The 22072-nt window shown below is 44.7% G+C and overlaps 57 non-coding genes across 57 annotated transcripts; all 57 read left to right on the plus strand.

Annotated features, from left to right (window-relative positions):
* The first annotated feature begins 317 nt into the window (after nucleotides 1–317).
* Nucleotides 318–391, plus strand: trnan-guu (transfer RNA asparagine (anticodon GUU)). Its single transcript has one exon. It is a non-coding gene; the product is annotated as a tRNA-Asn (tRNA).
* An 83-nt stretch (nucleotides 392–474) lies between these two features.
* On the plus strand, nucleotides 475–548 carry trnan-guu (transfer RNA asparagine (anticodon GUU)). Its single transcript has one exon. It is a non-coding gene; the product is annotated as a tRNA-Asn (tRNA).
* Nucleotides 549–943: 395 nt separating this feature from the next.
* trnan-guu (transfer RNA asparagine (anticodon GUU)) lies at nucleotides 944–1017 on the plus strand. Its single transcript has one exon. It is a non-coding gene; the product is annotated as a tRNA-Asn (tRNA).
* Nucleotides 1018–1414: 397 nt separating this feature from the next.
* On the plus strand, nucleotides 1415–1488 carry trnan-guu (transfer RNA asparagine (anticodon GUU)). The gene has a single exon. It is a non-coding gene; the product is annotated as a tRNA-Asn (tRNA).
* An 83-nt stretch (nucleotides 1489–1571) lies between these two features.
* trnan-guu (transfer RNA asparagine (anticodon GUU)) lies at nucleotides 1572–1645 on the plus strand. Its single transcript has one exon. It is a non-coding gene; the product is annotated as a tRNA-Asn (tRNA).
* A 238-nt stretch (nucleotides 1646–1883) lies between these two features.
* trnan-guu (transfer RNA asparagine (anticodon GUU)) lies at nucleotides 1884–1957 on the plus strand. The gene has a single exon. It is a non-coding gene; the product is annotated as a tRNA-Asn (tRNA).
* An 83-nt stretch (nucleotides 1958–2040) lies between these two features.
* Nucleotides 2041–2114, plus strand: trnan-guu (transfer RNA asparagine (anticodon GUU)). The gene has a single exon. It is a non-coding gene; the product is annotated as a tRNA-Asn (tRNA).
* Nucleotides 2115–2509: 395 nt separating this feature from the next.
* On the plus strand, nucleotides 2510–2583 carry trnan-guu (transfer RNA asparagine (anticodon GUU)). Its single transcript has one exon. It is a non-coding gene; the product is annotated as a tRNA-Asn (tRNA).
* Nucleotides 2584–2980: 397 nt separating this feature from the next.
* Nucleotides 2981–3054, plus strand: trnan-guu (transfer RNA asparagine (anticodon GUU)). Its single transcript has one exon. It is a non-coding gene; the product is annotated as a tRNA-Asn (tRNA).
* An 83-nt stretch (nucleotides 3055–3137) lies between these two features.
* On the plus strand, nucleotides 3138–3211 carry trnan-guu (transfer RNA asparagine (anticodon GUU)). The gene has a single exon. It is a non-coding gene; the product is annotated as a tRNA-Asn (tRNA).
* A 240-nt stretch (nucleotides 3212–3451) lies between these two features.
* trnan-guu (transfer RNA asparagine (anticodon GUU)) lies at nucleotides 3452–3525 on the plus strand. The gene has a single exon. It is a non-coding gene; the product is annotated as a tRNA-Asn (tRNA).
* An 83-nt stretch (nucleotides 3526–3608) lies between these two features.
* Nucleotides 3609–3682, plus strand: trnan-guu (transfer RNA asparagine (anticodon GUU)). The gene has a single exon. It is a non-coding gene; the product is annotated as a tRNA-Asn (tRNA).
* Nucleotides 3683–3765: 83 nt separating this feature from the next.
* On the plus strand, nucleotides 3766–3839 carry trnan-guu (transfer RNA asparagine (anticodon GUU)). Its single transcript has one exon. It is a non-coding gene; the product is annotated as a tRNA-Asn (tRNA).
* Nucleotides 3840–4386: 547 nt separating this feature from the next.
* Nucleotides 4387–4460, plus strand: trnan-guu (transfer RNA asparagine (anticodon GUU)). Its single transcript has one exon. It is a non-coding gene; the product is annotated as a tRNA-Asn (tRNA).
* An 83-nt stretch (nucleotides 4461–4543) lies between these two features.
* trnan-guu (transfer RNA asparagine (anticodon GUU)) lies at nucleotides 4544–4617 on the plus strand. Its single transcript has one exon. It is a non-coding gene; the product is annotated as a tRNA-Asn (tRNA).
* Nucleotides 4618–5169: 552 nt separating this feature from the next.
* On the plus strand, nucleotides 5170–5243 carry trnan-guu (transfer RNA asparagine (anticodon GUU)). The gene has a single exon. It is a non-coding gene; the product is annotated as a tRNA-Asn (tRNA).
* An 83-nt stretch (nucleotides 5244–5326) lies between these two features.
* On the plus strand, nucleotides 5327–5400 carry trnan-guu (transfer RNA asparagine (anticodon GUU)). The gene has a single exon. It is a non-coding gene; the product is annotated as a tRNA-Asn (tRNA).
* A 543-nt stretch (nucleotides 5401–5943) lies between these two features.
* Nucleotides 5944–6017, plus strand: trnan-guu (transfer RNA asparagine (anticodon GUU)). Its single transcript has one exon. It is a non-coding gene; the product is annotated as a tRNA-Asn (tRNA).
* Nucleotides 6018–6099: 82 nt separating this feature from the next.
* Nucleotides 6100–6173, plus strand: trnan-guu (transfer RNA asparagine (anticodon GUU)). The gene has a single exon. It is a non-coding gene; the product is annotated as a tRNA-Asn (tRNA).
* An 83-nt stretch (nucleotides 6174–6256) lies between these two features.
* Nucleotides 6257–6330, plus strand: trnan-guu (transfer RNA asparagine (anticodon GUU)). The gene has a single exon. It is a non-coding gene; the product is annotated as a tRNA-Asn (tRNA).
* An 83-nt stretch (nucleotides 6331–6413) lies between these two features.
* On the plus strand, nucleotides 6414–6487 carry trnan-guu (transfer RNA asparagine (anticodon GUU)). Its single transcript has one exon. It is a non-coding gene; the product is annotated as a tRNA-Asn (tRNA).
* An 83-nt stretch (nucleotides 6488–6570) lies between these two features.
* On the plus strand, nucleotides 6571–6644 carry trnan-guu (transfer RNA asparagine (anticodon GUU)). The gene has a single exon. It is a non-coding gene; the product is annotated as a tRNA-Asn (tRNA).
* Nucleotides 6645–7041: 397 nt separating this feature from the next.
* Nucleotides 7042–7115, plus strand: trnan-guu (transfer RNA asparagine (anticodon GUU)). The gene has a single exon. It is a non-coding gene; the product is annotated as a tRNA-Asn (tRNA).
* An 83-nt stretch (nucleotides 7116–7198) lies between these two features.
* trnan-guu (transfer RNA asparagine (anticodon GUU)) lies at nucleotides 7199–7272 on the plus strand. Its single transcript has one exon. It is a non-coding gene; the product is annotated as a tRNA-Asn (tRNA).
* An 83-nt stretch (nucleotides 7273–7355) lies between these two features.
* Nucleotides 7356–7429, plus strand: trnan-guu (transfer RNA asparagine (anticodon GUU)). The gene has a single exon. It is a non-coding gene; the product is annotated as a tRNA-Asn (tRNA).
* A 240-nt stretch (nucleotides 7430–7669) lies between these two features.
* Nucleotides 7670–7743, plus strand: trnan-guu (transfer RNA asparagine (anticodon GUU)). The gene has a single exon. It is a non-coding gene; the product is annotated as a tRNA-Asn (tRNA).
* Nucleotides 7744–8768: 1025 nt separating this feature from the next.
* Nucleotides 8769–8842, plus strand: trnan-guu (transfer RNA asparagine (anticodon GUU)). Its single transcript has one exon. It is a non-coding gene; the product is annotated as a tRNA-Asn (tRNA).
* Nucleotides 8843–8925: 83 nt separating this feature from the next.
* Nucleotides 8926–8999, plus strand: trnan-guu (transfer RNA asparagine (anticodon GUU)). Its single transcript has one exon. It is a non-coding gene; the product is annotated as a tRNA-Asn (tRNA).
* A 552-nt stretch (nucleotides 9000–9551) lies between these two features.
* trnan-guu (transfer RNA asparagine (anticodon GUU)) lies at nucleotides 9552–9625 on the plus strand. Its single transcript has one exon. It is a non-coding gene; the product is annotated as a tRNA-Asn (tRNA).
* Nucleotides 9626–10336: 711 nt separating this feature from the next.
* On the plus strand, nucleotides 10337–10410 carry trnan-guu (transfer RNA asparagine (anticodon GUU)). The gene has a single exon. It is a non-coding gene; the product is annotated as a tRNA-Asn (tRNA).
* Nucleotides 10411–10650: 240 nt separating this feature from the next.
* trnan-guu (transfer RNA asparagine (anticodon GUU)) lies at nucleotides 10651–10724 on the plus strand. Its single transcript has one exon. It is a non-coding gene; the product is annotated as a tRNA-Asn (tRNA).
* Nucleotides 10725–11433: 709 nt separating this feature from the next.
* trnay-gua (transfer RNA tyrosine (anticodon GUA)) lies at nucleotides 11434–11507 on the plus strand. The gene has a single exon. It is a non-coding gene; the product is annotated as a tRNA-Tyr (tRNA).
* An 83-nt stretch (nucleotides 11508–11590) lies between these two features.
* Nucleotides 11591–11664, plus strand: trnan-guu (transfer RNA asparagine (anticodon GUU)). The gene has a single exon. It is a non-coding gene; the product is annotated as a tRNA-Asn (tRNA).
* An 83-nt stretch (nucleotides 11665–11747) lies between these two features.
* On the plus strand, nucleotides 11748–11821 carry trnan-guu (transfer RNA asparagine (anticodon GUU)). The gene has a single exon. It is a non-coding gene; the product is annotated as a tRNA-Asn (tRNA).
* An 869-nt stretch (nucleotides 11822–12690) lies between these two features.
* Nucleotides 12691–12764, plus strand: trnan-guu (transfer RNA asparagine (anticodon GUU)). Its single transcript has one exon. It is a non-coding gene; the product is annotated as a tRNA-Asn (tRNA).
* Nucleotides 12765–13004: 240 nt separating this feature from the next.
* On the plus strand, nucleotides 13005–13078 carry trnan-guu (transfer RNA asparagine (anticodon GUU)). Its single transcript has one exon. It is a non-coding gene; the product is annotated as a tRNA-Asn (tRNA).
* Nucleotides 13079–13161: 83 nt separating this feature from the next.
* On the plus strand, nucleotides 13162–13235 carry trnan-guu (transfer RNA asparagine (anticodon GUU)). Its single transcript has one exon. It is a non-coding gene; the product is annotated as a tRNA-Asn (tRNA).
* Nucleotides 13236–13318: 83 nt separating this feature from the next.
* Nucleotides 13319–13392, plus strand: trnan-guu (transfer RNA asparagine (anticodon GUU)). Its single transcript has one exon. It is a non-coding gene; the product is annotated as a tRNA-Asn (tRNA).
* Nucleotides 13393–13475: 83 nt separating this feature from the next.
* Nucleotides 13476–13549, plus strand: trnan-guu (transfer RNA asparagine (anticodon GUU)). The gene has a single exon. It is a non-coding gene; the product is annotated as a tRNA-Asn (tRNA).
* Nucleotides 13550–13632: 83 nt separating this feature from the next.
* On the plus strand, nucleotides 13633–13706 carry trnan-guu (transfer RNA asparagine (anticodon GUU)). Its single transcript has one exon. It is a non-coding gene; the product is annotated as a tRNA-Asn (tRNA).
* A 547-nt stretch (nucleotides 13707–14253) lies between these two features.
* Nucleotides 14254–14327, plus strand: trnan-guu (transfer RNA asparagine (anticodon GUU)). Its single transcript has one exon. It is a non-coding gene; the product is annotated as a tRNA-Asn (tRNA).
* A 397-nt stretch (nucleotides 14328–14724) lies between these two features.
* Nucleotides 14725–14798, plus strand: trnan-guu (transfer RNA asparagine (anticodon GUU)). The gene has a single exon. It is a non-coding gene; the product is annotated as a tRNA-Asn (tRNA).
* An 83-nt stretch (nucleotides 14799–14881) lies between these two features.
* Nucleotides 14882–14955, plus strand: trnan-guu (transfer RNA asparagine (anticodon GUU)). The gene has a single exon. It is a non-coding gene; the product is annotated as a tRNA-Asn (tRNA).
* Nucleotides 14956–15038: 83 nt separating this feature from the next.
* Nucleotides 15039–15112, plus strand: trnan-guu (transfer RNA asparagine (anticodon GUU)). Its single transcript has one exon. It is a non-coding gene; the product is annotated as a tRNA-Asn (tRNA).
* Nucleotides 15113–15498: 386 nt separating this feature from the next.
* On the plus strand, nucleotides 15499–15572 carry trnan-guu (transfer RNA asparagine (anticodon GUU)). Its single transcript has one exon. It is a non-coding gene; the product is annotated as a tRNA-Asn (tRNA).
* Nucleotides 15573–15654: 82 nt separating this feature from the next.
* On the plus strand, nucleotides 15655–15728 carry trnan-guu (transfer RNA asparagine (anticodon GUU)). The gene has a single exon. It is a non-coding gene; the product is annotated as a tRNA-Asn (tRNA).
* Nucleotides 15729–15811: 83 nt separating this feature from the next.
* Nucleotides 15812–15885, plus strand: trnan-guu (transfer RNA asparagine (anticodon GUU)). The gene has a single exon. It is a non-coding gene; the product is annotated as a tRNA-Asn (tRNA).
* An 83-nt stretch (nucleotides 15886–15968) lies between these two features.
* On the plus strand, nucleotides 15969–16042 carry trnan-guu (transfer RNA asparagine (anticodon GUU)). Its single transcript has one exon. It is a non-coding gene; the product is annotated as a tRNA-Asn (tRNA).
* An 83-nt stretch (nucleotides 16043–16125) lies between these two features.
* On the plus strand, nucleotides 16126–16199 carry trnan-guu (transfer RNA asparagine (anticodon GUU)). Its single transcript has one exon. It is a non-coding gene; the product is annotated as a tRNA-Asn (tRNA).
* Nucleotides 16200–16752: 553 nt separating this feature from the next.
* Nucleotides 16753–16826, plus strand: trnan-guu (transfer RNA asparagine (anticodon GUU)). Its single transcript has one exon. It is a non-coding gene; the product is annotated as a tRNA-Asn (tRNA).
* Nucleotides 16827–16909: 83 nt separating this feature from the next.
* trnan-guu (transfer RNA asparagine (anticodon GUU)) lies at nucleotides 16910–16983 on the plus strand. Its single transcript has one exon. It is a non-coding gene; the product is annotated as a tRNA-Asn (tRNA).
* An 83-nt stretch (nucleotides 16984–17066) lies between these two features.
* Nucleotides 17067–17140, plus strand: trnan-guu (transfer RNA asparagine (anticodon GUU)). The gene has a single exon. It is a non-coding gene; the product is annotated as a tRNA-Asn (tRNA).
* A 1339-nt stretch (nucleotides 17141–18479) lies between these two features.
* On the plus strand, nucleotides 18480–18553 carry trnan-guu (transfer RNA asparagine (anticodon GUU)). Its single transcript has one exon. It is a non-coding gene; the product is annotated as a tRNA-Asn (tRNA).
* An 83-nt stretch (nucleotides 18554–18636) lies between these two features.
* trnan-guu (transfer RNA asparagine (anticodon GUU)) lies at nucleotides 18637–18710 on the plus strand. The gene has a single exon. It is a non-coding gene; the product is annotated as a tRNA-Asn (tRNA).
* Nucleotides 18711–19892: 1182 nt separating this feature from the next.
* trnan-guu (transfer RNA asparagine (anticodon GUU)) lies at nucleotides 19893–19966 on the plus strand. The gene has a single exon. It is a non-coding gene; the product is annotated as a tRNA-Asn (tRNA).
* Nucleotides 19967–20677: 711 nt separating this feature from the next.
* trnan-guu (transfer RNA asparagine (anticodon GUU)) lies at nucleotides 20678–20751 on the plus strand. The gene has a single exon. It is a non-coding gene; the product is annotated as a tRNA-Asn (tRNA).
* Nucleotides 20752–20991: 240 nt separating this feature from the next.
* trnan-guu (transfer RNA asparagine (anticodon GUU)) lies at nucleotides 20992–21065 on the plus strand. The gene has a single exon. It is a non-coding gene; the product is annotated as a tRNA-Asn (tRNA).
* The last annotated feature ends 1007 nt before the right edge of the window (nucleotides 21066–22072 follow it).

The following is a 22072-nucleotide window of genomic DNA, read 5'->3' on the forward strand; positions in this document are numbered from 1 at the left end:
CTTTCGTCTCTGTGGCGCAATAGGTCAGCCCATTCGGCTGTTAACTGAAAGGTTGGTGGTGCGAGCCCACCCAGGGACGTGCTGTTCTTTTTCAGAATTTCCATTTTGATACGCTTGTTGGCCTGGTGAAATTCAAAAACGGAATCTACCCCTCATTGTAATGTCTATGTGGCGCAATAGGTCAGTGCATTCGGCTGTTTACTGAAAGGTTGGTGGTTTGAGCCCACCCAGGGATGTGGTACACTTTTTCAAAATTTCTTTTTATAAGCTTGTTGGCTTGGTGAAATTCAAAAACGGAATCTACCCCTCTTTGTAACGTCTCTGTGGCGCAATAGGTCAGCGCATTCGGCTGTTAACTGAAAGGTTGGTGGTTCGAGCCCACCCAGGGACGTGGTCCACTTTTTCAGAATTTCCGTTTTGATAAGCTTGTTGGCTTGTTGAAATTCAAAAACGGAATCTACCCCTATTTCTTTCGTCTCTGTGGCGCAATAGGTCAGTGCATTCGGCTGTTAACTGAAAGGTTGGTGGTTCGAGCCCACCCAGGGACGTGGTATGCTTTTTCAGAATTTCCATTTTGATACTCTTGTTGGCTTGTTGAAATTCAAAAACGGAATCTACCCCTCTTTGTAATGTCTATGTGGCGCAATAGGTCAGTGCATTCGGCTGTTAACTGAAAGATTGGTGGTTTGAGCCCACCCAGGGATGTGGTACACTTTTTCAGAATTTCCATTTTGATACTCTTGTTGGCTTGGTGAAATTCAAAAACGGAAAACACCCCTCATTGTAATGTCTCTGTGACGCAATAGGTCAGCGCATTCGGCTGTTAACTGAAAGGTTGGTGCTTCGAACCCACCCAGGGATGTGGTACACTTCTTCAGAATTTCCCTTTATAAGCTTGTTGGCTTGGTGAAATTCAAAAACGGAATCTACCCCTCTTTCTTTTGTCTCTGTGGCGCAATAGGTCAGCGCATTCGGCTGTTAACTGAAAGGTTGGTGGTTCGAGCCCACCCTGGGACGTGCTATTCTTTTTCAGAATTTCCATTTTGATACGCTTCTTGGCTTGGTGAAATTCTAAAACGGAATCTACCCCTCTTTGTAACGTCTCTGTGGCACAATAGGTCAGCGCATTCGGCTGTAAACTGAAAGGTTTGTGGTTCGAGCCCACCCAGGGATGTGGTGCACTTTTTCAGAATTTCCATTTTGATACTCTTGTTGGCTTGGTGAAATTCAAAAACGGAATCTACCCCTCTTTGTAACGTCTCTGTGACGCAATAGGTCAGCGCATTTGGCTGTTAACTGAAAGGTTGGTGGTTCGAGCCCACCCAGGGATGTGGTATACTTTTTCAGAATTTCCCTTTTTATAAGCTTGTTGGCTTGTTGAAATTCAAAAACGGAATCTACCTCTCTTTCTTTTGTCTCTGTGGCGCAATAGGTCAGGGCATTTGGCTGTTAACTGAAAGGTTGGTGGTTCGAGCCCACCCAGGGACGTGGTCCACTTTTTCAGAATTTCCGTTTTGATAAGCTTGTTGGCTTGTTGAAATTCAAAAACGGAATTTACCCCTCTTTCTTTCGTCTCTGTGGCGCAATAGGTCAGCGCATTCGGCTGTTAACTGAAAGGTTGGTGGTTCGAGCCCACCCAGGGACGTGCTAATCTTTTTCAGAATTTCCATTTTGATACGCTTGTTGGCCTGGTGAAATTCAAAAACGGAATCTACCCCTCATTGTAATGTCTATGTGGCGCAATAGGTCAGTGCATTCGGCTGTTTACTGAAAGGTTGGTGGTTTGAGCCCACCCAGGGATGTGGTACACTTTTTCAAAATTTCTTTTTATAAGCTTGTTGGCTTGGTGAAATTCAAAAACGGAATCTACCCCTCTTTGTAACGTCTCTGTGGCGCAATAGGTCAGCGCATTCGGCTGTTAACTGAAAGGTTGGTGGTTCGAGCCCACCCAGGGACGTGGTCCACTTTTTCAGAATTTCCGTTTTGATAAGCTTGTTGGCTTGTTGAAATTCAAAAACGGAATCTACCCCTATTTCTTTCGTCTCTGTGGCGCAATAGGTCAGTGCATTCGGCTGTTAACTGAAAGGTTGGTGGTTCGAGCCCACCCAGGGACGTGGTATGCTTTTTCAGAATTTCCATTTTGATACTCTTGTTGGCTTGTTGAAATTCAAAAACGGAATCTACCCCTCTTTGTAATGTCTATGTGGCGCAATAGGTCAGTGCATTCGGCTGTTAACTGAAAGATTGGTGGTTTGAGCCCACCCAGGGATGTGGTACACTTTTTCAGAATTTCCATTTTGATACTCTTGTTGGCTTGGTGAAATTCAAAAACGGAAAACACCCCTCATTGTAATGTCTCTGTGACGCAATAGGTCAGCGCATTCGGCTGTTAACTGAAAGGTTGGTGCTTCGAACCCACCCAGGGATGTGGTACACTTCTTCAGAATTTCCCTTTATAAGCTTGTTGGCTTGGTGAAATTCAAAAACGGAATCTACCCCTCTTTCTTTTGTCTCTGTGGCGCAATAGGTCAGCGCATTCGGCTGTTAACTGAAAGGTTGGTGGTTCGAGCCCACCCTGGGACGTGCTATTCTTTTTCAGAATTTCCATTTTGATACGCTTCTTGGCTTGGTGAAATTCTAAAACGGAATCTACCCCTCTTTGTAACGTCTCTGTGGCACAATAGGTCAGCGCATTCGGCTGTAAACTGAAAGGTTTGTGGTTCGAGCCCACACAGGGATGTGGTGCACTTTTTCAGAATTTCCATTTTGATACTCTTGTTGGCTTGGTGAAATTCAAAAACGGAATCTACCCCTCTTTGTAACGTCTCTGTGACGCAATAGGTCAGCGCATTTGGCTGTTAACTGAAAGGTTGGTGGTTCGAGCCCACCCAGGGATGTGGTATACTTTTTCAGAATTTCCCTTTTTATAAGCTTGTTGGCTTGTTGAAATTCAAAAACGGAATCTACCTCTCTTTCTTTTGTCTCTGTGGCGCAATAGGTCAGGGCATTTGGCTGTTAACTGAAAGGTTGGTGGTTCGAGCCCACCCAGGGACGTGGTCCACTTTTTCAGAATTTCCGTTTTGATAAGCTTGTTGGCTTGTTGAAATTCAAAAACGGAATTTACCCCTCTTTCTTTCGTCTCTGTGGCGCAATAGGTCAGCGCATTCGGCTGTTAACTGAAAGGTTGGTGGTTCGAGCCCACCCAGGGACGTGCTAATCTTTTTCAGAATTTCCATTTTGATACGCTTCTTGGCTTGGTGAAATTCAAAAACGGAATCTACCCCTCTTTGTAATGTCTATGTGGCGCAATAGGTCAGGGCATTTGGCTGTTAACTGAAAGTTTGGTGGTTCGAGCCCACCCAGGGACGGGGTCGACTTTTTCAGAATTTCCATTTTGAAACACTTGTTGGCTTGGTGTAATTCAAAAACGGAATCTACCTCTCTTTCTTTCGTCTCTGTGGCGCAATAGGTCAGCGCATTCGGCTGTTAACTGAAAGGTTGGTGGTTCGAGCCCAACCAGGGACGTGCCGTTCTTTTTCAGAATTTCCATTTTGATACGCTTGTTGGCTTGTTGAAATTCAAAAACGGAATCTACCTCTCTTTCTATTGTCTCTGTGGCGCAATAGGTCAGCGCATTCGGCTGTTAACTGAAAGGTTGGTGGTTCGAGCCCACCCAGGGACGTGGTGCATATTTTCAGAATTTCCATTTTGATAAGCTTGTTGGCTTGTTGAAATTCAAAAACGGAATCTACCCCTCTTTCTTTCGTCTCTGTGGCGCAATAGGTCAGCGCATTCGGCTGTTAACTGAAAGGTTGGTGGTTCGAGCCCACCCAGGGACGTGGTATACTTTTTCAGAATTTCCATTTTGATAAGCTTGTTGGCTTGGTGAAATTCAAAAACGGAATCTACCCCTCTTTGTAACGTCTCTGTGACGCAATAGGTCAGCGCATTTGGCTGTTAACTGAAAGGTTGGTGGTTCGAGCCCACCCAGGGATGTGGTATACTTTTTCAGAATTTCCCCTTTTATAAGCTTGTTGGGTTGTTGGAATTCAAAAACGGAATCTACCTCTCTTTCTTTTGTCTCTGTGGCGCAATAGGTCAGCGCATTTAACTGAAAGGTTGGTGGTTTGAGCCCACCTAGGGATGTGGTGCACTTTTTCAGAATTTCCATTTTGAAACACTTGTTGGCTTGTTGAAATTCAAAAACGGAATCTACCTCTCTTTCTTTCGTCTCTGTGGCGCAATTGGTCAGCGCATTTGGCTGTAAACTGAAAGGTTGGTGGTTTGAGCCCACCCAGGGATGTGGTACACTTTTTCAGAATTTCCATTTTGATACGCTTGTTGGCCTGGTGAAATTCAAAAACGGAATCTACCCCTCTTTGTAACGTCTCTGTGGCGCAATAGGTCAGCGCATTCGGCTGTTAACTGAAAGGTTGGTGTTTCGAGCCCACCCAGGGATGTGGTACACTTTTTCAGAATTTCCATTTTGATAAGCTTGTTGGCTTGTTGAAATTCAAAAACGGAATCTACCCCTCTTTCTTTCGTCTCTGTGGCGCAATAGGTCAGCGCATTCGGCTGTTAACTGAAAGGTTGGTGGTTCGAGCCCACTCAGGGATGTGCTATTCTTTTTCAGAATTTCCATTTTGATACGCTTCTTGGCTTGGTGAAATTCTAAAACGGAATCTACCCCTCTTTGTATCGTCTCTGTGGCACAATAGGTCAGCGCATTCGGCTGTAAACTGAAAGGTTTGTGGTTCGAGCCCACCCAGGGACGTGCTGTCCTTTTTCAGAATTTCCATTTTGATAAGCTTGTTGGCTTGTTGAAATTAAAAAACGGAATCTACCCCTCTTTCTTTCGTCTCTGTGGCGCAATAGGTCAGCCCATTCGGCTGTTAACTGAAAGGTTGGTGGTGCGAGCCCACCCAGGGACGTGCTGTTCTTTTTCAGAATTTCCATTTTGATACGCTTGTTGGCCTGGTGAAATTCAAAAACGGAATCTACCCCTCATTGTAATGTCTATGTGGCGCAATAGGTCAGTGCATTCGGCTGTTTACTGAAAGGTTGGTGGTTTGAGCCCACCCAGGTATGTGGTACACTTTTTCAAAATTTCTTTTTATAAGCTTGTTGGCTTGGTGAAATTCAAAAACGGAATCTACCCCTCTTTGTAACGTCTCTGTGGCGCAATAGGTCAGCGCATTTGGCTGTTAACTGAAAGGTTGGTGGTTCGAGCCCACCCAGGGATGTGGTGCACTTTTTCAGAATTTCCATTTTGATACACTTGTTGGCTTGGTGAAATTCAAAAACGGAATCTACCCCATTTTGTAATGTCTCTGTGGCGCAATAGGTCAGCGCATTCGGCTGTTAACTGAAAGGTTGGTGGTTCGAGCCCACCCAGGGACGTGGTCCACTTTTTCAGAATTTCCGTTTTGATAAGCTTGTTGGCTTGGTGAAATTCAAAAACGGAATCTACCCCTCTTTGTAACGTCTCTGTGGCGCAATAGGTCAGCGCATTTGACTGTTAACTGAAAGGTTGGTGGTTCGAGCCCACCCAGGGATGTGGTGCACTTTTTCAGAATTTCCATTTTGATACACTTGTTGGCTTGGTGAAATTCAAAAACGGAATCTACCCCATTTTGTAATGTCTCTGTGGCGCAATACGTCAGCGCATTCAGCTGTTAACTGAAAGGTTTGTTTTTCGAGCCCACCCAGGGACGTGGTACACTTTTTCCTTAATAAGCTTCTTGGCTTGGTGAAATTCTAAAACGGAATCTACCCCTCTTGGTAACGTCTCTGTGGCACAATAGGTCAGCGCATTCGGCTGTAAACTGAAAGGTTTGTGGTTCGAGCCCACCCAGGGATGTGGTGCACTTTTTCAGAATTTCCATTTTGATACTCTTGTTGGCTTGTTGAAATTCAAAAACGGAATCTACCTCTCTTTCTTTCGTCTCTGTGGCGCAATAGGTCAGCACATTCGGCTGTTAACTGAAAGGTTGGTGGTTCGAGCCCACCCAGGGACGTGCCCTCTTTTTCAGAATTTCCATTTTGATACGCTTGTTGGCTTGGTGAAATTCAAAAACGGAATCTACCCCTCTTTGTAACGTCTCTGTGGCGCAATAGGTCAGCGCATTTGGCTGTTAACTGAAAGGTTGGTGGTTCGAGCCCACCCAGGGACGTGGTCCACTTTTTCAGAATTTCCGTTTTGATACGCTTCTTGGCTTGGTGAAATTCTAAAACGGAATCTACCCCTCTTTGTAACGTCTCTGTGGCGCAATAGGTCAGCGCATTCGGCTGTTAACTGAAAGGTTGGTGGTTCGAGCCCACCCAGGGACGTGGTGCACTTTTTCAGAATTTCCGTTTTGATAAGCTTGTTGGCTTGTTGAAATTCAAAAACGGAATCTACCCCTCTTTGGAACATCTCTGTGGCGCAATAGGTCAGCGCATTTGGCTGTTAACTGAAAGGTTGGTGGTTCGACCCCACCCAGGGACGTGGTCCACTTTTTCAGAATTTCCGTTTTGATAAGCTTGTTGGCTTGTTGAAATTCAAAAACGGAATCTACCCCTCTTTCTTTCGTCTCTGTGGCGCAATAGGTCAGCGCATTCGGCTGTTAACTGAAAGGTTGGTGGTTCTAGCCCACCCAGGGACGTGCTATTCTTTTTCAGAATTTCCATTTTGATACGCTTCTTGGCTTGGTGAAATTCAAAAACGGAATCTACCCCTCTTTGTAATGTCTATGTGGCGCAATAGGTCAGGGCATTTGGCTGTTAACTGAAAGTTTGGTGGTTCGAGCCCACCCAGGGACGGGGTCGACTTTTTCAGAATTTCCATTTTGATAAGCTTGTTGGCTTGTTGAAATTCAAAAACGGAATCTACCCCTCTTTCTTTCGTCTCTGTGGCGCAATGGGTCAGCATATTCGGCTGTAAACTGAAAGGTTGGTGCTTCGAACCCACCCAGGGATGTGGTGCACTTTTTCAGAATTTCCATTTTGAAACACTTGTTGGCTTGGTGTAATTCAAAAACGGAATCTACCTCTCTTTCTTTCGTCTCTGTGGCGCAATAGGTCAGCGCATTCGGCTGTTAACTGAAAGGTTGGTGGTTCGAGCCCAACCAGGGACGTGCCGTTCTTTTTCAGAATTTCCATTTTGATACGCTTGTTGGCTTGTTGAAATTCAAAAACGGAATCTACCTCTCTTTCTATTGTCTCTGTGGCGCAATAGGTCAGCGCATTCGGCTGTTAACTTAAAGGTTGGTGGTTCGAGCCCACCCAGGGACGTGGTGCATATTTTCAGAATTTCCATTTTGATAAGCTTGTTGGCTTGTTGAAATTCAAAAACGGAATCTACCCCTCTTTCTTTCGTCTCTGTGGCGCAATAGGTCAGCGCATTCGGCTGTTAACTGAAAGGTTGGTGGTTCGAGCCCACCCAGGGACGTGGTATACTTTTTCAGAATTTCCATTTTGATAAGCTTGTTGGCTTGTTGAAATTCAAAAACGGAATCTACCTCTCTTTCTTTCTTCTCTGTGGCGCAATAGGTCAGCATATTTGGCTGTAAACTGGAAGGTTTGTGGTTCAAGCCCACCCAGGGACGTGGTATGCTTTTTCAGAATTTCCATTTTGATACTCTTGTTGGCTTGTTGAAATTCAAAAACGGAATCTAGACCTCTTTGTAATGTCTATGTGGCGCAATAGGTCAGCGCATTCGGCTGTTAACTGAAAGGTTGGTGGTTCGAGCCCACCCAGGGATGTGGTACACTTTTTCAGAATTTCCATTTTGATACTCTTGTTGGCTTGGTGAAATTCAAAAACGGAAAACACCCATCTTTGCAACGTCTCTCTGGCGCAATACGTCAGCGCATTCAGCTGTTAACTGAAAGGTTGGTGCTTCGAGCCCAACCAGGGATGTGGTACACTTCTTCAGAATTTCATTTTTTATAAGCTTGTTGGCTTGGTGAAATTCAAAAACGGAATCTACCCCTCATTGTAATGTCTCTGTGACGCAATAGGTCAGCGCATTCAGCTTTTAACTGAAAGGTTGGTGATTCGAGCCCACCCAGGGATGTGGTATACTTTTTCAGAATTTCCCTTTTTATAAGCTTGTTGGCTTGTTGGAATTCAAGAACGGAATCTACCCCTCTTTGTAATGTCTCTGTGACGCAATAGGTCAGCGCATTTGGCTGTTAACTGAAAGGTTGGTGATTCGAGCCCACCCAGGGATGTGGTATACTTTTTCAGAATTTCCCTTTTTATAAGCTTGTTGGCTTGTTGGAATTCAAAAACGGAATCTACCCCTCTTTGTAATGTCTCTGTGACGCAATAGGTCAGCGCATTTGGCTGTTAACTGAAAGGTTGGTGGTTTGAGCCCACCTCGGGATGTGGTGCACTTTTTCAGAATTTCCATTTTGAAACACTTGTTGGCTTGGTGTAATTCAAAAACGGAATCTACCTCTCTTTCTTTCGTCTCTGTGGCGCAATTGGTCAGCGCATTTGGCTGTAAACTGAAAGGTTGGTGGCTCGAGCCCACCCAGGGACGTGCAGTTCTTTTTCAGAATTTCCATTTTGATACGCTTGTTGGCCTGGTGAAATTCAAAAACGGAATCTACCCCTCTTTGTAATGTCTATGTGGCGCAATAGGTCAGTGCATTCGGCTGTTTACTGAAAGGTTGGTGGTTTGAGCCCACCCAGGGATGTGGTACACTTTTTCAAAATTTCTTTTTTTATAAGCTTGTTGGCTTGGTGAAATTCAAAAACGGAATCTACCCCTCTTTGTAACGTCTCTGTGGCGCAATAGGTCAGCGCATTCGGCTGTTAACTGAAAGGTTGGTGTTTCGAGCCCACCCAGGGATGTGGTGCACTTTTTCAGAATTTCCATTTTGATAAGCTTGTTGGCTTGTTGAAATTCAAAAACGGAATCTACCCCTCTTTCTTTCGTCTCTGTGGCACAATAGGTCAGCGCATTCGGCTGTTAACTGAAAGGTTGGTGGTTCGAGTCCACTCAGGGATGTGCTATTCTTTTTCAGAATTTCCATTTTGATACGCTTCTTGGCTTGGTGAAATTCTAAAACGGAATCTACCTCTCTTTGAAACGTCTCTGTGGCACAATAGGTCAGCGCATTCGGCTGTAAACTGAAAGGTTTGTGGTTCGAGCCCACCCAGGGACGTGCTGTTCTTTTTCAGAATTTCCATTTTGATAAGCTTGTTGGCTTGTTGAAATTCAAAAACGGAATCTACCCCTCTTTCTTTCGTCTCTGTGGCGCAATAGGTCAGCCCATTCGGCTGTTAACTGAAAGGTTGGTGGTGCGAGCCCACCCAGGGACGTGCTGTCCTTTTTCAGAATTTCCATTTTGATACGCTTGTTGGCCTGGTGAAATTCAAAAACGGAATCTACCCCTCTTTGTAATGTCTATGTGGCGCAATAGGTCAGTGCATTCGGCTGTTTACTGAAAGGTTGGTGGTTTGAGCCCACCCAGGGATGTGGTACACTTTTTCAAAATTTCTTTTTTTATAAGCTTGTTGGCTTGGTGAAATTCAAAAACGGAATCTACCCCTTTGTAACGTCTCTGTGGCGCAATAGGTCAGCGCATTCGGCTGTTAACTGAAAGGTTGGTGTTTCGAGCCCACCCAGGGATGTGGTGCACTTTTTCAGAATTTCCATTTTGATAAGCTTGTTGGCTTGTTGAAATTCAAAAACGGAATCTACCCCTCTTTCTTTCGTCTCTGTGACGCAATAGGTCAGCGCATTCGGCTGTTAACTGAAAGGTTGGTGGTTCGAGTCCACTCAGGGATGTGCTATTCTTTTTCAGAATTTCCATTTTGATACGCTTCTTGGCTTGGTGAAATTCTAAAACGGAATCTACCTCTCTTTGTAACGTCTCTGTGGCACAATAGGTCAGCGCATTCGGCTGTAAACTGAAAGGTTTGTGGTTCGAGCCCACCCAGGGACATGCTGTCCTTTTTCAGAATTTCCATTTTGATAAGCTTGTTGGCTTGTTGAAATTCAAAAACGGAATCTACCCCTCTTTCTTTCGTCTCTGTGGCGCAATAGGTCAGCCCATTTGGCTGTTAACTGAAAGGTTGGTGGTGCGAGCCCACCCAGGGACGTGCTGTCCTTTTTCAGAATTTCCATTTTGATACGCTTGTTGGCCTGGTGAAATTCAAAAACGGAATCTACCCCTCTTTGTAATGTCTATGTGGCGCAATAGGTCAGTGCATTCGGCTGTTTACTGAAAGGTTGGTGGTTTGAGCCCACCCAGGGATGTGGTACACTTTTTCAAAATTTCCATTTTGATAAGCTTGTTGGCTTGTTGAAATTCAAAAACGGAATCTACCCCTCTTTCTTTCGTCTCTGTGGCGCAATAGGTCAGCGCATTCGGCTGTTAACTGAAAGGTTGGTGGTTCGAGCCCACCCAGGGACGTGCTATTCTTTTTCAGAATTTCCATTTTGATACGCTTCTTGGCTTGGTGAAATTCTAAAACGGAATCTACCCCTCTTTGTAAGGTCTCTGTGTCACAATAGGTCAGCGCATTCGGCTGTAAACTGAAAGGTTGGTGGTTCGAGCCCACCCAGGGACGTGGTCCACTTTTTCAGAATTTCCGTTTTGATAAGCTTGTTGGCTTGTTGAAATTCAAAAACGGAATCTACCCCTATTTCTTTCGTCTCTGTGGCGCAATAGGTCAGCGCATTCGGCTGTTAACTGAAAGGTTGGTGGTTCGAGCCCACCCAGGGAAGTGGTATGCTTTTTCAGAATTTCCATTTTGATACTCTTGTTGGCTTGTTGAAATTCAAAAACGGAATCTACCCCTATTTCTTTCGTCTCTGTGGCGCAATAGGTCAGTGCATTCGGCTGTTAACTGAAAGATTGGTGGTTTTACCCCACCCAGGGATGTGGTACACTTTTTCAGAATTTCCATTTTGATACTCTTGTTGGCTTGGTGAAATTCAAAAACGGAATCTACCTCTCTTTCTTTCGTCTCTGTGGCGCAATAGGTCAGCATATTTGGCTGTAAACTGAAAGGTTTGTGGTTCGAGCCCACCCAGGGATGTGGTACACTTCTTCAGAATTTCATTTTTTATAAGCTTGTTGGCTTGTTGAAATTCAAAAACGGAATCTACCTCTCTTTCTTTCGTCTCTGTGGCGCAATAGGTCAGCATATTTGGCTGTAAACTGAAAGGTTTGTGGTTCGAGCCCACCCAGGGATGTGGTGCACTTTTTCAATTACCATTTTGATACTCTTGTTGGCTTGGTGAAATTCAAAAACGGAATCTACCCCTCTTTGTAACGTCTCTGTGACGCAATAGGTCAGCGCATTTGGCTGTAAACTGAAAGGTTGGTGGTTCGAGCCCACCTAGGGATGTGGTGCACTTTTTCAGAATTTCCATTTTGAAACACTTGTTGGCTTGGTGTAATTCAAAAACGGAATCTACCTCTCTTTCGTTCGTCTCTGTGGCGCAATTGGTCAGCGCATTTGGCTGTAAACTGAAAGGTTGGTGGTTCGAGCCCACCCAGGGACTTGCAGTTCTTTTTCAGAATTTCCATTTTGATACGCTTGTTGGCCTGGTGAAATTCAAAAACGGAATCTACCCCTTTTTGTAACGTCTCTGTGGCGCAATAGGTCAGCGCATTCGGCTGTTAACTGAAAGGTTGGTGTTTCGAGCCCACCCAGGGATGTGGTGCACTTTTTCAGAATTTCCATTTTGATAAGCTTGTTGGCTTGTTGAAATTCAAAAACGGAATCTACCCCTCTTTCTTTCGTCTCTGTGGCGCAATAGGTCAGCGCATTCGGCTGTTAACTGAAAGGTTGGTGGTTCGAGTCCACTCAGGGATGTGCTATTGTTTTTCAGAATTTCCATTTTGATACGCTTCTTGGCTTGGTGAAATTCTAAAACGGAATCTACCTCTCTTTGTAACGTCTCTGTGGCACAATAGGTCAGCGCATTCGGCTGTAAACTGAAAGGTTTGTGGTTCGAGCCCACCCAGGGACGTGCTGCTTCTTTTTCAGAATTTCCATTTTGATAAGCTTGTTGGCTTGTTGAAATTCAAAAACGGAATCTACCCCTCTTTCTTTCGTCTCTGTGGCGCAATAGGTCAGCCCATTCGGCTGTTAACTGAAAGGTTGGTGGTGCGAGCCCACCCTGGGACGTGCTGTTCTTTTTCAGAATTTACATTTTGATACGCTTGTTGGCCTGGTGAAATTCAAAAACGGAATCTACCCCTCTTTGTAATGTCTATGTGGCGCAATAGGTCAGTGCATTCGGCTGTTTACTGAAAGGTTGGTGGTTTGAGCCAACCCAGGGATGTGGTACACTTTTTCAAAATTTCTTTTTTTATAAGCTTGTTGGCTTGGTGAAATTCAAAAACGGAATCTACCCCTCTTTGTAACGTCTCTGTGGCGCAATAGGTCAGCGCATTTGCCTGTTAACTGAAAGGTTGGTGGTGCGAGCCCACCCAGGGACGTGCTGTTTTTTTTCAGAATTTCCATTTTGATACGCTTGTTGGCCTGGTGAAATTCAAAAACGGAATCTACCCCTCTTTGTAATGTCTATGTGGCGCAATAGGTCAGTGCATTCGGCTGTTTACTGAAAGGTTGGTGGTTTGAGCCCACCCAGGGATGTGGTACACTTTTTCAAAATTTCTTTTTTTATAAGCTTGTTGGCTTGGTGAAATTCAAAAACGGAATCTACCCCTCTTTCTTTCGTCTCTGTGGCGCAATAGGTCAGCGCATTCGGCTGTTAACTGAAAGGTTGGTGGTTCGAGCCCACCCAGGGACGTGCTATTCTTTTTCAGAATTTCCATTTTGATACGCTTCTTGGCTTGGTGAATTTCTAAAACGGAATCTACCCCTCTTTGTAAGGTCTCTGTGGCACAATAGGTCAGCGCATTCGGCTGTAAACTGAAAGGTTTGTGGTTCGAGCCCACCCAGGGATGTGGTGCACATTTTCAGAATTTCCATTTTGACACTTGTTGGCTTGGTGAAATTCAAAAACGGAATCTACCCCTCTTTTTGTAATGTCTCTGTGGCGCAATAGGTCAGCGCATTCGGCTGTTAACTGAAAGGTTGGTGGTTCGAGCCCACCCAGGGAAGTGGTCCACTTTTTCAGAATTTCCGTTTTGATAAGCTTGTTGGCTTGTTGAAATTCAAAAACGGAATCTACCCCTCTTTGTAATGTCTATGTGGCGCAATAGGTCAGCGCATTCGGCTGTTAACTGAAAGGTTGGTGGTTAGAGCCCACCCAGGGACGTGGTGCACTTTTTCAGAATTTCCATTTTGATAAGCTTGTTGGCTTGTTGAAATTCAAAAACGGAATCTACCCCTCTTTCTTTCGTCTCTGTGGCGCAATAGGTCAGCGCATTCGGCTGTTAACTGAAAGGTTGGTGGTTCGAGCCCACCCAGGGACGTGGTATACTTTTTCAGAATTTCCATTTTGATACGCTTGTTGGCTTGTTGAAATTCAAAAACGGAATCTACCTCTCTTTCTATTGTCTCTGTGGCGCAATAGGTCAGCGCATTCGGCTGTTAACTGAAAGGTTGGTGGTTCGAGCCCACCCAGGGACGTGGTGCATATTTTCAGAATTTCCATTTTGATAAGCTTGTTGGCTTGTTGAAATTCAAAAACGGAATCTACCCCTCTTTCTTTCGTCTCTGTGGCGCAATAGGTCAGCGCATTCGGCTGTTAACTGAAAGGTTGGTGGTTCGAGCCCACCCAGGGACGTGGTATACTTTTTCAGAATTTCCATTTTGATAAGCTTGTTGGCTTGGTGAAATTCAAAAACGGAATCTACCCCTCTTTGTAACGTCTCTGTGACGCAATAGGTCAGCGCATTTGGCTGTTAACTGAAAGGTTGGTGGTTCGAGCCCACCCAGGGATGTGGTATACTTTTTCAGAATTTCCCTTTTTATAAGCTTGTTGGGTTGTTGGAATTCAAAAACGGAATCTACCTCTCTTTCTTTTGTCTCTGTGGCGCAATAGGTCAGCGCATTTAACTGAAAGGTTGGTGGTTTGAGCCCACCTAGGGATGTGGTGCACTTTTTCAGAATTTCCATTTTGAAACACTTGTTGGCTTGTTGAAATTCAAAAACGGAATCTACCTCTCTTTCTTTCGTCTCTGTGGCGCAATTGGTCAGCGCATTTGGCTGTAAACTGAAAGGTTGGTGGTTTGAGCCCACCCAGGGATGTGGTACACTTTTTCAGAATTTCCATTTTGATACGCTTGTTGGCCTGGTGAAATTCAAAAACGGAATCTACCCCTCTTTGTAACGTCTCTGTGGCGCAATAGGTCAGCGCATTCGGCTGTTAACTGAAAGGTTGGTGTTTCGAGCCCACCCAGGGATGTGGTACACTTTTTCAGAATTTCCATTTTGATAAGCTTGTTGGCTTGTTGAAATTAAAAAACGGAATCTACCCCTCTTTCTTTCGTCTCTGTGGCGCAATAGGTCAGCCCATTCGGCTGTTAACTGAAAGGTTGGTGGTGCGAGCCCACCCAGGGACGTGCTGTTCTTTTTCAGAATTTCCATTTTGATACGCTTGTTGGCCTGGTGAAATTCAAAAACGGAATCTACCCCTCATTGTAATGTCTATGTGGCGCAATAGGTCAGTGCATTCGGCTGTTTACTGAAAGGTTGGTGGTTTGAGCCCACCCAGGTATGTGGTGCACTTTTTCAGAATTTCCATTTTGATAAGCTTGTTGGCTTGTTGAAATTCAAAAACGGAATCTACCCCTCTTTGTAACGTCTCTGTGGCGCAATAGGTCAGCGCATTTGGCTGTTAACTGAAAGGTTGGTGGTTCGAGCCCACCCAGGGATGTGGTGCACTTTTTCAGAATTTCCATTTTGATACACTTGTTGTCTTGGTGAAATTCAAAAACGGAATCTACCCTATTTTGTAATGTCTCTGTGGCGCAATAGGTCAGCGCATTCGGCTGTTAACTGAAAGGTTGGTGGTTCGAGCCCACCCAGGGACGTGGTCCACTTTTTCAGAATTTCCGTTTTGATAAGCTTGTTGGCTTGGTGAAATTCAAAAACGGAATCTACCCCTCTTTGTAACGTCTCTGTGGCGCAATAGGTCAGCGCATTTGGCTGTTAACTGAAAGGTTGGTGGTTCGAGCCCACCCAGGGATGTGGTGCACTTTTTCAGAATTTCCATTTTGATACACTTGTTGGCTTGGTGAAATTCAAAAACGGAATCTACCCCATTTTGTAATGTCTCTGTGGCGCAATACGTCAGCGCATTCAGCTGTTAACTGAAAGGTTTGTTTTTCGAGCCCACCCAGGGACGTGGTACACTTTTTCCTTAATAAGCTTCTTGGCTTGGTGAAATTCTAAAACGGAATCTACCCCTCTTGGTAACGTCTCTGTGGCACAATAGGTCAGCGCATTCGGCTGTAAACTGAAAGGTTTGTGGTTTGAGCCCACCCAGGGATGTGGTGCACTTTTTCAGAATTTCCATTTTGATACTCTTGTTGGCTTGTTGAAATTCAAAAACGGAATCTACCTCTCTTTCTTTCGTCTCTGTGGCGCAATAGGTCAGCACATTCGGCTGTTAACTGAAAGGTTGGTGGTTCGAGCCCACCCAGGGACGTGCCCTCTTTTTCAGAATTTCCATTTTGATACGCTTGTTGGCTTGGTGAAATTCAAAAACGGAATCTACCCCTCTTTGTAACGTCTCTGTGGCGCAATAGGTCAGCGCATTTGGCTGTTAACTGAAAGGTTGGTGGTTCGAGCCCACCCAGGGACGTCGTCCACTTTTTCAGAATTTCCGTTTTGATACGCTTCTTGGCTTGGTGAAATTCTAAAACGGAATCTACCCCTCTTTGTAACGTCTCTGTGGCGCAATAGGTCAGCGCATTCGGCTGTTAACTGAAAGGTTGGTGGTTCGAGCCCACCCAGGGACGTGGTGCACTTTTTCAGAATTTCCGTTTTGATAAGCTTGTTGGCTTGTTGAAATTCAAAAACGGAATCTACCCCTCTTTGGAACGTCTCTGTGGCGCAATAGGTCAGCGCATTTGGCTGTTAACTGAAAGGTTGGTGGTTCGACCCCACCCAGGGACGTGGTCCACTTTTTCAGAATTTCCGTTTTGATAAGCTTGTTGGCTTGTTGAAATTCAAAAACGGAATCTACCCCTCTTTCTTTCGTCTCTGTGGCGCAATAGGTCAGCGCATTCGGCTGTTAACTGAAAGGTTGGTGGTTCGACCCCACCCAGGGACGTGGTCCACTTTTTCAGAATTTCCGTTTTGATAAGCTTGTTGGCTTGTTGAAATTCAAAAACGGAATCTACCCCTCTTTCTTTCGTCTCTGTGGCGCAATAGGTCAGCGCATTGGCTGTTAACTGAAAGGTTGGTGGTTCTAGCCCACCCAGGGACGTGCTATTCTTTTTCAGAATTTCCATTTTGATACGCTTCTTGGCTTGGTGAAATTCAAAAACGGAATCTACCCCTCTTTGTAATGTCTATGTGGCGCAATAGGTCAGGGCATTTGGCTGTTAACTGAAAGTTTGGTGGTTCGAGCCCACCCAGGGACGGGGTCGACTTTTTCAGAATTTCCATTTTGATAAGCTTGTTGGCTTGTTGAAATTCAAAAACGGAATCTACCCCTCTTTCTTTCGTCTCTGTGGCGCAATGGGTCAGCATATTCGGCTGTAAACTGAAAGGTTGGTGCTTCGAACCCACCCAGGGATGTGGTGCACTTTTTCAGAATTTCCATTTTGAAACACTTGTTGGCTTGGTGTAATTCAAAAACGGAATCTACCTCTCTTTCTTTCGTCTCTGTGGCGCAATAGGTCAGCGCATTCGGCTGTTAACTGAAAGGTTGGTGGTTCGAGCCCAACCAGGGACGTGCCGTTCTTTTTCAGAATTTCCATTTTGATACGCTTGTTGGCTTGTTGAAATTCAAAAACGGAATCTACCTCTCTTTCTATTGTCTCTGTGGCGCAATAGGTCAGCGCATTCGGCTGTTAACTTAAAGGTTGGTGGTTCGAGCCCACCCAGGGACGTGGTGCATATTTTCAGAATTTCCATTTTGATAAGCTTGTTGGCTTGTTGAAATTCAAAAACGGAATCTACCCCTCTTTCTTTCGTCTCTGTGGCGCAATAGGTCAGCGCATTCGGCTGTTAACTGAAAGGTTGGTGGTTCGAGCCCACCCAGGGACGTGGTATACTTTTTCAGAATTTCCATTTTGATAAGCTTGTTGGCTTGTTGAAATTCAAAAACGGAATCTACCTCTCTTTCTTTCTTCTCTGTGGCGCAATAGGTCAGCATATTTGGCTGTAAACTGGAAGGTTTGTGGTTCAAGCCCACCCAGGGACGTGGTATGCTTTTTCAGAATTTCCATTTTGATACTCTTGTTGGCTTGTTGAAATTCAAAAACGGAATCTAGACCTCTTTGTAATGTCTATGTGGTGCAATAGGTCAGCGCATTCGGCTGTTAACTGAAAGGTTGGTGGTTCGAGCCCACCCAGGGATGTGGTACACTTTTTCAGAATTTCCATTTTGATACTCTTGTTGGCTTGGTGAAATTCAAAAACGGAAAACACCCATCTTTGCAACGTCTCTCTGGCGCAATACGTCAGCGCATTCAGCTGTTAACTGAAAGGTTGGTGCTTCGAGCCCAACCAGGGATGTGGTACACTTCTTCAGAATTTCATTTTTTATAAGCTTGTTGGCTTGGTGAAATTCAAAAACGGAATCTACCCCTCATTGTAATGTCTCTGTGACGCAATAGGTCAGCGCATTCAGCTTTTAACTGAAAGGTTGGTGATTCGAGCCCACCCAGGGATGTGGTATACTTTTTCAGAATTTCCCTTTTTATAAGCTTGTTGGCTTGTTGGAATTCAAAAACGGAATCTACCCCTCTTTGTAATGTCTCTGTGACGCAATAGGTCAGCGCATTTGGCTGTTAACTGAAAGGTTGGTGATTCGAGCCCACCCAGGGATGTGGTATACTTTTTCAGAATTTCCCTTTTTATAAGCTTGTTGGCTTGTTGGAATTCAAAAACGGAATCTACCCCTCTTTGTAATGTCTCTGTGACGCAATAGGTCAGCGCATTTGGCTGTTAACTGAAAGGTTGGTGGTTTGAGCCCACCTCGGGATGTGGTGCACTTTTTCAGAATTTCCATTTTGAAACACTTGTTGGCTTGGTGTAATTCAAAAACGGAATCTACCTCTCTTTCTTTCGTCTCTGTGGCGCAATTGGTCAGCGCATTTGGCTGTAAACTGAAAGGTTGGTGGCTCGAGCCCACCCAGGGACGTGCAGTTCTTTTTCAGAATTTCCATTTTGATACGCTTGTTGGCCTGGTGAAATTCAAAAACGGAATCTACCCCTCTTTGTAATGTCTATGTGGCGCAATAGGTCAGTGCATTCGGCTGTTTACTGAAAGGTTGGTGGTTTGAGCCCACCCAGGGATGTGGTACACTTTTTCAAAATTTCTTTTTTTATAAGCTTGTTGGCTTGGTGAAATTCAAAAACGGAATCTACCCCTCTTTGTAACGTCTCTGTGGCGCAATAGGTCAGCGCATTCGGCTGTTAACTGAAAGGTTGGTGTTTCGAGCCCACCCAGGGATGTGGTGCACTTTTTCAGAATTTCCATTTTGATAAGCTTGTTGGCTTGTTGAAATTCAAAAACGGAATCTACCCCTCTTTCTTTCGTCTCTGTGGCACAATAGGTCAGCGCATTCGGCTGTTAACTGAAAGGTTGGTGGTTCGAGTCCACTCAGGGATGTGCTATTCTTTTTCAGAATTTCCATTTTGATACGCTTCTTGGCTTGGTGAAATTCTAAAACGGAATCTACCTCTCTTTGAAACGTCTCTGTGGCACAATAGGTCAGCGCATTCGGCTGTAAACTGAAAGGTTTGTGGTTCGAGCCCACCCAGGGACGTGCTGTTCTTTTTCAGAATTTCCATTTTGATAAGCTTGTTGGCTTGTTGAAATTCAAAAACGGAATCTACCCCTCTTTCTTTCGTCTCTGTGGCGCAATAGGTCAGCCCATTCGGCTGTTAACTGAAAGGTTGGTGGTGCGAGCCCACCCAGGGACGTGCTGTCCTTTTTCAGAATTTCCATTTTGATACGCTTGTTGGCTTGGTGAAATTCAAAAACGGAATCTACCCCTCATTGTAATGTCTCTGTGACGCAATAGGTCAGCGCATTCAGCTTTTAACTGAAAGGTTGGTGATTCGAGCCCACCCAGGGATGTGGTATACTTTTTCAGAATTTCCCTTTTTATAAGCTTGTTGGCTTGTTGGAATTCAAAAACGGAATCTACCCCTCTTTGTAATGTCTCTGTGACGCAATAGGTCAGCGCATTTGGCTGTTAACTGAAAGGTTGGTGATTCGAGCCCACCCAGGGATGTGGTATACTTTTTCAGAATTTCCCTTTTTATAAGCTTGTTGGCTTGTTGGAATTCAAAAACGGAATCTACCCCTCTTTGTAATGTCTCTGTGACGCAATAGGTCAGCGCATTTGGCTGTTAACTGAAAGGTTGGTGGTTTGAGCCCACCTCGGGATGTGGTGCACTTTTTCAGAATTTCCATTTTGAAACACTTGTTGGCTTGGTGTAATTCAAAAACGGAATCTACCTCTCTTTCTTTCGTCTCTGTGGCGCAATTGGTCAGCGCATTTGGCTGTAAACTGAAAGGTTGGTGGCTCGAGCCCACCCAGGGATGTGCAGTTCTTTTTCAGAATTTCCATTTTGATACGCTTGTTGGCCTGGTGAAATTCAAAAACGGAATCTACCCCTCTTTGTAATGTCTATGTGGCGCAATAGGTCAGTGCATTCGGCTGTTTACTGAAAGGTTGGTGGTTTGAGCCCACCCAGGGATGTGGTACACTTTTTCAAAATTTCTTTTTTTATAAGCTTGTTGGCTTGGTGAAATTCAAAAACGGAATCTACCCCTCTTTGTAACGTCTCTGTGGCGCAATAGGTCAGCGCATTCGGCTGTTAACTGAAAGGTTGGTGTTTCGAGCCCACCCAGGGATGTGGTGCACTTTTTCAGAATTTCCATTTTGATAAGCTTGTTGGCTTGTTGAAATTCAAAAACGGAATCTACCCCTCTTTCTTTCGTCTCTGTGACGCAATAGGTCAGCGCATTCGGCTGTTAACTGAAAGGTTGGTGGTTCGAGTCCACTCAGGGATGTGCTATTCTTTTTCAGAATTTCCATTTTGATACGCTTCTTGGCTTGGTGAAATTCTAAAACGGAATCTACCTCTCTTTGTAACGTCTCTGTGGCACAATAGGTCAGCGCATTCGGCTGTAAACTGAAAGGTTTGTGGTTCGAGCCCACCCAGGGACATGCTGTCCTTTTTCAGAATTTCCATTTTGATAAGCTTGTTGGCTTGTTGAAATTCAAAAACGGAATCTACCCCTCTTTCTTTCGTCTCTGTGGCGCAATAGGTCAGCCCATTTGGCTGTTAACTGAAAGGTTGGTGGTGCGAGCCCACCCAGGGACGTGCTGTCCTTTTTCAGAATTTCCATTTTGATACGCTTGTTGGCCTGGTGAAATTCAAAAACGGAATCTACCCCTCTTTGTAATGTCTATGTGGCGCAATAGGTCAGTGCATTCGGCTGTTTACTGAAAGGTTGGTGGTTTGAGCCCACCCAGGGATGTGGTACACTTTTTCAAAATTTCCATTTTGATAAGCTTGTTGGCTTGTTGAAATTCAAAAACGGAATCTACCCCTCTTTCTTTCGTCTCTGTGGCGCAATAGGTCAGCGCATTCAGCTGTTAACTGAAAGGTTGGTGGTTCGAGCCCACCCAGGGACGTGCTATTCTTTTTCAGAATTTCCATTTTGATACGCTTCTTGGCTTGGTGAAATTCTAAAACGGAATCTACCCCTCTTTGTAAGGTCTCTGTGTCACAATAGGTCAGCGCATTCGGCTGTAAACTGAAAGGTTGGTGGTTCGAGCCCACCCAGGGACGTGGTCCACTTTTTCAGAATTTCCGTTTTGATAAGCTTGTTGGCTTGTTGAAATTCAAAAACGGAATCTACCCCTATTTCTTTCGTCTCTGTGGCGCAATAGGTCAGCGCATTCGGCTGTTAACTGAAAGGTTGGTGGTTCGAGCCCACCCAGGGAAGTGGTATGCTTTTTCAGAATTTCCATTTTGATACTCTTGTTGGCTTGTTGAAATTCAAAAACGGAATCTACCCCTATTTCTTTCGTCTCTGTGGCGCAATAGGTCAGTGCATTCGGCTGTTAACTGAAAGATTGGTGGTTTTACCCCACCCAGGGATGTGGTACACTTTTTCAGAATTTCCATTTTGATACTCTTGTTGGCTTGGTGAAATTCAAAAACGGAATCTACCTCTCTTTCTTTCGTCTCTGTGGCGCAATAGGTCAGCATATTTGGCTGTAAACTGAAAGGTTTGTGGTTCGAGCCCACCCAGGGATGTGGTGCACTTTTTCAGAATTACCATTTTGATACTCTTGTTGGCTTGGTGAAATTCAAAAACGGAATCTACCCCTCTTTGTAACGTCTCTGTGGCGCAATACGTCAGCGCATTCAGCTGTTAACTGAAAGGTTGGTGCTTCGAGCCCAACCAGGGATGTGGTACACTTCTTCAGAATTTCATTTTTTATAAGCTTGTTGGCTTGGTGAAATTCAAAAACGGAATCTACCCCTCATTGTAATGTCTCTGTGACGCAATAGGTCAGTGCATTCAGCTTTTAACTGAAAGGTTGGTGGTTCGAGCCCACCCAGGGTCGTGGTGCACTTTTTCAGAATTTCCATTTTGATAAGCTTGTTGGCTTGTTGAAATTCAAAAACGGAATCTACCTCTCTTTCTTTCGTCTCTGTGGCGCAATAGGTCAGCATATTTGGCTGTAAACTGAAAGGTTTGTGGTTCGAGCCCACCCAGGGATGTGGTGCACTTTTTCAATTACCATTTTGATACTCTTGTTGGCTTGGTGAAATTCAAAAACGGAATCTACCCCTCTTTGTAACGTCTCTGTGACGCAATAGGTCAGCGCATTTGGCTGTAAACTGAAAGGTTGGTGGTTCGAGCCCACCCAGGGACTTGCAGTTCTTTTTCAGAATTTCCATTTTGATACGCTTGTTGGCCTGGTGAAATTCAAAAACGGAATC

The sequence above is a fragment of the Festucalex cinctus genome, chromosome 1 (genome assembly GCF_051991245.1).
Source record: "Festucalex cinctus isolate MCC-2025b chromosome 1, RoL_Fcin_1.0, whole genome shotgun sequence".
NCBI lineage: Eukaryota > Metazoa > Chordata > Actinopteri > Syngnathiformes > Syngnathidae > Festucalex > Festucalex cinctus.